The sequence below is a fragment of the Chiloscyllium plagiosum genome, chromosome 45, assembly GCF_004010195.1.
Source record: "Chiloscyllium plagiosum isolate BGI_BamShark_2017 chromosome 45, ASM401019v2, whole genome shotgun sequence".
NCBI lineage: Eukaryota > Metazoa > Chordata > Chondrichthyes > Orectolobiformes > Hemiscylliidae > Chiloscyllium > Chiloscyllium plagiosum.
The window spans coordinates 2,965,100-2,972,820 of NC_057754.1; the positions used below are offsets into that span (position 1 = coordinate 2,965,100).

General features: G+C 49.5%; 1 long non-coding RNA gene across 1 annotated transcript in view; it reads right to left on the bottom strand.

Annotated features, from left to right (window-relative positions):
• Positions 1–6,275: 6,275 nt before the first annotated feature.
• LOC122543819 overlaps positions 6,276–7,721 on the bottom strand; it is a 7,384-nt gene continuing 5,938 nt past the window's right edge. The window contains exon 3 of the long non-coding RNA XR_006310139.1: positions 6,276–7,054. This is a non-coding gene — a long non-coding RNA (uncharacterized LOC122543819). The remainder of the gene's footprint in view (positions 7,055–7,721) is intronic.

The following is a 7,721-nucleotide window of genomic DNA, read 5'->3' on the forward strand; positions in this document are numbered from 1 at the left end:
ATGAGCCCTTCTTCAGGAATGAATACCCTTTATTAATCAATGGAATTCTCTTCACCAAAAAGCCGCGGGGGTGTGTCATTGAATTTGTTCAAGGCTGAGCTCGCGACAATTGGGTGTTAGGAGGGAGCCAGACAGGAAAGTGAAGTTGAGCCGACACCCTGATTATCCTTGATCTTAAAGAACAGCTTAGCAGTCTCAGAGGGCCGAATGGTCTCATTCTGTTCTTAATCCTTTGCCCTTGGATATTGTGCTATTTCACTAACAGGTCAACAAAAGCACGCTTCCCAGAATGGAATTGGGTCCATGTTGTAATAATATGTTCAATTAGTGCTTTTAGTTCATATGTTCAGCTTTGACTGCACCGTTGAAATGACCATGGAAGTACAATGTGGCATCAGTGTCAATCAAGAGTACTTTCCTCTCCCCCCTGGCTTGGTAGGGAGCCAAAGTCAAAAGGACCAACGTTACAACATTCAAGCTTTTTTCGCAAATGGCTTAAATTAATAAGTGACTTTTTCTTATGCTGCCAAATTTGAAATCATTGAAATATCTCATTCTTTGGGAGAACTCACTGTGCCTGTTTTGCGAGTGTTAAACATGTAGCAATCTCTGCCCACAAGTTCCTATACCAGATGTATACTCCTGGCATGGAAGTCGCTATATTATGCTCCCACTGTTTGTAAGAATAAAAACATACGAAACAGGAGCTGGAGAACATAGGAACGTAAAAGCTCGGAGCAGATGTAAGCCATTCAGCCCCTTGAGCCTGCTGTGACATTTAATATGATCAGGGTTGATCTCATCTCGGTCTCAACTCCACTTTCCTGCCCACTCTCTATAACCCTTTAACCTACTGCGAATCCTCTTGCAACGATGCCTTTCCGACGCCCCTCCCCTAAGTCCCTCCTCCCTACCTTTTATCTTAGCCTGCTGGACACACTTTCCTCATTCCTGAAGAAGGGCTCATGCCCGAAACGTCGATTCTCCTGCTCCTTGGATGCTGCCTGACCTGCTGCGCTTTTCCAGCAACACATTTTCAGCCATATCCCTCCAAACCCTTCCCTATCCAAATGTCCTTTAAACATTGTAACTGTACCTGCACCCAGCACTTCCTCAGAATGTTCATCCACACACACACACACCACCCTGCGCAAAACAGATTTTTCTTGTGTCTTTTTTGAATCTCTCTCCCCTAACCTTAAAAACGTGCCCCCTAATCTTGAAATGCCCCATCCTAGGGAAAAATACACCGCCCCTTAACTCTATCTGCATCCCTCATGATTTCATAAACTTCTGTCAGGTCACCTCTCACCCTCTAACTAACTCAAACTCTCCGTACCCGGCAGCATCCTGGTAAATCTCTCCAGTTTAATAGTATCCTTCGTATAACAGGGTGACCAGAACAGGACAGAGTAGTGAGGCAGCAGGGCTAACCACTGAGCCACCCCACATTATCCAAGACATTTAGATAACAGGAAAGGTTTAGAGGCCAGGAGCAGGTAAGTGGGACTAGTATAGTTTGGGGTTATGTACTAGTTGGACTGAAGGGTCTGTTTCCGTGGCCTATAACAGACTTTGCTTAATTAGCTTGTACCTACGAGCAGCATTCAATAAACAACATTTTCTTAATAAAGGTGCCTTTTCTTGTTAAAGTTCAACGGCTTTTTAACTTATCGGTGGGGCTTCAGCAACATTGGCTGGACCAGGATTTGTAACCCACTCCTATTTTCCCAGACAGCAGTTAAGAGCCAACCCCACGTGTGTGGGTGTGGCGTCACATGTAGGCCGGACAGGGTAAGGTTGGCAAATTTCCTTTGTTTAAGGACATTACGAACCACTTGGTCTTTAACCACAATTGACACGGTCACTGTTAGACTGATTTTGCTTTCTCTCCACCCCCCCCAATATTTTTATTGAATTCAAATTGAATTGAATTTACTGTCAGGTGTACTGAGGCACAGTGAAATGCTCTGTCTTGCGAGCAATACAGGCAGATCACAGAGTTAAGTAGCGTAGATAGTAAATAATAGGGAAACAGCGGCAAAATACAGGTACAGGCAAATGTCAAAGAGTTTGTGATTCCATTCAGTATTCTAACGACAATGGGGTAGAAACTGTTATGAAACTGGCTGGTGCGTGTGTTCAGGCTTCTGTATCTCTCCCCGATGGTAGAGGTTGTAGAAAAACATTGCCAGGGTGGGATGTGTCTTTGAGAGTGCTGGCGGCCTTTCCTTGACAGCGGGCCTGGGAGATGGATTCTACAGATGGGAGGTTGGCCTTTGTGATTGTCCGGGCCGAGTTCACCACTCTCTGTACCCGTCTCCGATCCTGAATGGTACGGTTGCCAAACCAGGTAGTGATACATCCAGACAGAATGCTCTCGATGGCACACCTATAAAAGTTGGCGAGGGTATTCACCGTCATGCCAAATTTCCTCAGCTGCCTGGGGAAGGGGAGACGTTGTTGGGCCTTTGTAACCAGTGCGTCCACATGGAGAGTCCAAGAAAGCTTGTTGTGGATGACCACTCCCAGGAGCTTGACATTCTCCACTCATCCCACCTCTGTGCTGTTAATGTGTAGGGGGGGGGCATGAGTAACATCCCGCTGAAAGTCAATAATGATTGCCAGGGTGGGATGTGTCTTTGAGAGTGCTGGCGGCCTTTCCTTGACAGCGGGCCTGGGAGATGGATTCTACAGATGGGAGGTTGGCCTTTGTGATTGTCCGGGCCGAGTTCACCACTCTCTGTACCCGTCTCCGATCCTGAATGGTACGGTTGCCAAACCGGGTAGTGATACATCCAGACAGAATGCTCTCGATGGCACACCTATAAAAGTTGGCGAGGGGGTATTCACCGTCATGCCAAATTTCCTGAGCTGCCTGGGGAAGGAGAGACGTTGTTGGGCCTTTGTAACCAGTGCGTCCACATGGAGAGTCCAAGAAAGCTTGTTGTGGATGACCACTCCCAGGAGCTTGACACTCTCCACTCATCCCACCTCTGTGCTGTTAATGTGTAGGGGGGGGGGCATGAGTAACACCCCACCGAAAGTCAATAATGAGTTCCTTGGTTTTGCCGGCATTGAGAGCCAATTGTTCTCAGTGCACCATTTTTCCAGGTCTTCCACCTCCCGTCTGTTACCCGTTTCGCTGCCATCTGAGACTCGACCGACTCTGGTGGGGTCATCAGCGAACATGCAAATGGCATTAGTCTGGTATTTGGTAACGCAGTCATGGGTGAGTACAGTAGGGCGCTGAGTACACACCCCTGGGGGTAGGATTTCACGTTGCGCCACTGCAGGGTTTGAACCCACATCCCACGGCATTGGGTTGGAGTTCTGGATTGCAAGCTCCTGGGCCACCATCAAGACAGGACTGCAGTTCATCCTCTCGCACTGGCTGGTGGAGCGTGACTGCCATCATGTGGCCTGCAGTGGTAGGTACGAGGACATGATGGGCTTCAGAAGAGATTTATCAGGATGCTATTGGGGATGCAGGGTTTGAGATTTTAAAATAGACAATAAAGGCTGGGACTTTTCTCCCCTGGAATAGCAGGTGACCTTACTGAGGTTTATAAAATCATGGAGGGCATGGATGGAGTGAATTACAAGGGTCTTTCCCCCCCCCCCCTCTTGGGTAGGGAACTTCACAAGAATGTGGCATTTTTTAATCAAGATTCCCAGGGGGTGACAGAGAGGACAGTCAATGAATGCAAAGGAGGTTTCTCCAAATGCTTCAAAGGATGGGAGATGTTCGACTGGGTGAAGGGAACGAGGGGTTGTGCCCCTCAGAGAGCAGGAGACTCTGGGTATGGGTGGGGAGACTGAATCGGTCAGAATCGCAAAAAACATCACTGCTGCAGGAAGGTTGGGCTGGGAGGGGACCCCCTGCTTCTCATCCACTGTCAGAAACCATTCACTCCTTCCCCCACCCCGACCTGGGCAAATTCCTCCAGTGCCCTATTGCTTCCCTGTAAAACCAAACCATACCTGACCCCCCCCCCACCCAGAATAGGATTGGGAATAAAATCCCATCTGCACCCTGACGTGACCCCACGTTCCCCCCCCCACCCCAGTCCTAACACACACTCACATCCGTGCGTCAAAATCCAATCCATCCCAGCCCACATTCCCAATATCCCAACCCATTCCTGTCCACATTCCCAAAAGCCCTAACCCCGATTCCAAAATCCCGACCTCCTCCCACACCCCCAACCCTGATTCCAAACCCCTCCCGACCCACAAAATCTCAATCTCTGTCCCAGCAATCCTAAAAACTCCACCCTATACAGTCTGAAATCCTAACCCCTACCCCTTCACACCCCCAGATCTGACCAGCTGAGGACAAGTGTCTGCTCCTCCAGTTCCTGTAGTGGAATGTGTGTGTGGGGGGGCTGTATGAGCACAGGTGGGTTCTGTGCTGCTGGTCTGGGGGCGGGGGGTGGTGTGTGGTCAGATTCAACCTCTGACACATTCACATCCTTGGGACTCCACAGACAAGCAATGCACCACCGTTAATCTGCCAGCCACCTCACACTTAAATCACCTCCTCTGGCAGCAGGGATTACAGAAACTGCACTGCTTTTGTACCCTGCTACTGATTAGCTCAATCATTCTTTTCAGTGCCTGTGTTAACTCTTCACGCCTGACATCCAGGGTAACTGCAGCTAATTAAGGCTTAAACCAGCAAAACACTTGAGTCTTCAGTGCAATGCATTTCGATTTCAAAGCCTCAGTGCAAGAGTGAATCAGAGAAGGTTTGGAGGAAAAGGAGGTGGGAGGGTGGTGAAACTGACTGAAGGGGTGCTGGCAGGCCAGGGGCCTTGGTTCAAGCCCCACGCCTGCACCATAGCTGTGTGTATTACACCTCAAGCAAGCTGTTTGCAGATAATACAGACAAAGGGACTGAAATAGTCAACACCACCAAAATAATTAATAGGTTGTTTATTGCCTTTTCTGCAGTAGCTGCCTGAGTCAGTGGCCCATCGCAGGCAGGCTCACTGCCGGAGGGAGAGACAAGGATGTTTAAAAAAAATTCCTTGCCAGCCACCCCCCACCCTGATCAGGGAGAGGCCTCCCACACACCCCAGGGTGGTGGGTCAGGGGTCTCACAGCTCCCTGGCAGCTGCCCAAGCCCAGGACGGAGTGTAGGAGACTGAGGGGTGACCTTGCAGCTTCACAAAATCATGAGCATGGATAAAGTGAGTGGCAGGTGTCTTTTCCCTAGGGTGGGGGGGCGGATTTCAATACGGGGGGGTTATGTTTTTAAGGTGATAGGAGGGATTTTTAAAAAACGACAGCAGTTTGTGTGGAATGAACATAGAGGAAGTGGGTGACGTGGGTAGTTAACGTTTAAAAGGCATTTTTCCCCAAGTCCATGAATAGAAAAGGTTTAGAGGGATAAGGGGCCAGGAGCAGACATCTGGGAGTAGCTTAGTTTGGGGTCAGGGTCAGCATGGATCTTTTAGATTAGATTAGATTACTTACAGTGTGGAAACAGGCCCTTCGGCCCAACAAGTCCACACCGACCCGCCGAAGCAAAACCCACCCATACCCCTACATTTACCCCTTACCTAACACTACGGGCAATTTAGCACGGCCAATTCACCTGACCCTGCACATCTTTGGACTGTGGGAGGAAACCGGAGCACCCGGAGGAAACCCACGCAGACACGGGGGGAACATGCAAACTCCACAGGTGGATGCTAGGAAATTGTTTCAGTTAAACGAGGAGACTAGGACCCGTGGACACAGCCTTAGAATTAGAGGGGGTCATTTCAGAACAGAAATGCGGAGACATTTCTTCAGCCAGAGAGTGGTGGGCCTGTGGAATTCATTGCCACGGAGTGCAGTGGAAGCCGGGACGCTAAATGTCTTCAAGGCCGAGATTGATAGATTCTTGTTGTCTCGAGGAATTAAGAGCTACGGGGAGAACGCTGGTAAGTGGAGCTGAAATGCGCATCAGCCATGATTGAATGGCGGAGTGGACTTGATGGGCCGAATGGCCTTACTTCCACTCCTATGTCTTATGGTCTTATGGGTCAGGGTCAGCATGGATCTGTTGGGCCAAGAGGCCTGTTTCTGTGCTGCCAACAGTTACTGCCCATTCCCTATCTGCTCCTTTGAACTGTGCCCCACCAGGGTTGGTACAGAGGACACAGAGGAGCCCATTCCGAGGTCAGACTGAGTGAGGAAGGTAATTCCCCACTCCCCTCAGGACATTAGTGAACCAGGTGGGATTTTATTCAAAGAGACATGTCACACACACACACACACAGACATGAGATTTCAAATCCACATTTATTCATCTAATTTGAAATTCCAATATTAATTTGAAACATGTTCTCTTCCTCCCACACCCCCTGCTGAAAGTATTAGCTTAGGCTCAAGGGCTCTTGTAACTGAGGTAGCGTCCCGACCTCGTGAGTGGGAGGTCCATCGGCTCAGGTGTGCAATATCCCTGGACAAACAGGTTAGCCCTGCTTCAAGGACTGAACCCATTGAGTGCCTGAGCATCTGCTGCTGCTGCTTGCCAGGTCAACACGGGTATAATACACCACTCAGATCGCTCACCCCCATTTCCCCCCCCCCCACCCTTTCCTCCTCATCCCACGCAAGAGCTTCTAAACTACATCCAAAATCCCCACAATTTGTGCAACTTTGTGGTGTTCTTACAAAAGAGCAACTCTGAGCAAGGACATGCTGCTGTGTGTGTAGACCAAACCCAGAAAGCTGTCCCTCTGGTTTTCCCCAGTGCCCCACAGGAATGCAGCAGCCGAGCGTTGGCACATCTCAGCGGAGCCAGGATCGGCTCCTGTCAATATTTGCATTGGGCGGCACCCATCCCTCTTGGCTCCACGAGCAACATTCACCTTGGCAGAGGGTGGTCTCTCCCTGACCCACCCTCATGAGACGCTGCTCTACACACAGGTCGTTCAGCTCATCTAAGAGTGTTCCCCTCTTCCCCACCCACACACACACCCCACCCCAGCATTCCCCAGCGTGGTCAGCGCTCCAAGCGACTCCATGGGAGAAACGGCCAACTCTCAGATGGTCTGACCTGAAAGAGAGGAAGATGCTCGGTTAAAACGCTTAACCAAAACTGAGCTAGTTGTGCTCGGGTTATTAGGTACAGAGAAAGGCGAGCAGTCCATCAGTTCCGAACCCAGCTCCCTGATTTTCCAGCTAATTATTCCTGAACCCTCTTCTCTCCTCCCGGACACCCCACAGTGATGGTTACATTGTCCCCTCTCCCTGTCAGTCCGTCTCAACCTCCTGCTAATTCAAACAGTTATTGCCAGGGGGTGGTCTGGAGATATTATCGCTGGACTGTTAATCCAGTGAATACTCTGGGGGCAGAGGTTAAAATCCTGCTAACAAGAATTTTAATTAAATTTCAATTTAAAAAGTCTGGAAGTAAGGTCTGATGACCATGAACCCATTGCAGACCGGTGGAAAAGCCCAGCTGCCCTTTCAGCAAGGAAATTGCCATCTTTACCTGGCCTGGTCTACATGTGACAGCGAAGACGGTTACCTCAGATTACAACAGGATCTGGATCAGATGGGCCAATGGGCTGAGGAGTGGCAGATGGAGTTTAATTCAGATAAATGTGAGGTGCTGCATTTTGGGAAAGCAAATCTTAGCAGGACTTATACACTTAATGGGAAGGTCCTAGAGAGTGTTGCTGAACAAAGAGACCTTGGAGTGTAGGTTCATAGCTCCTTGA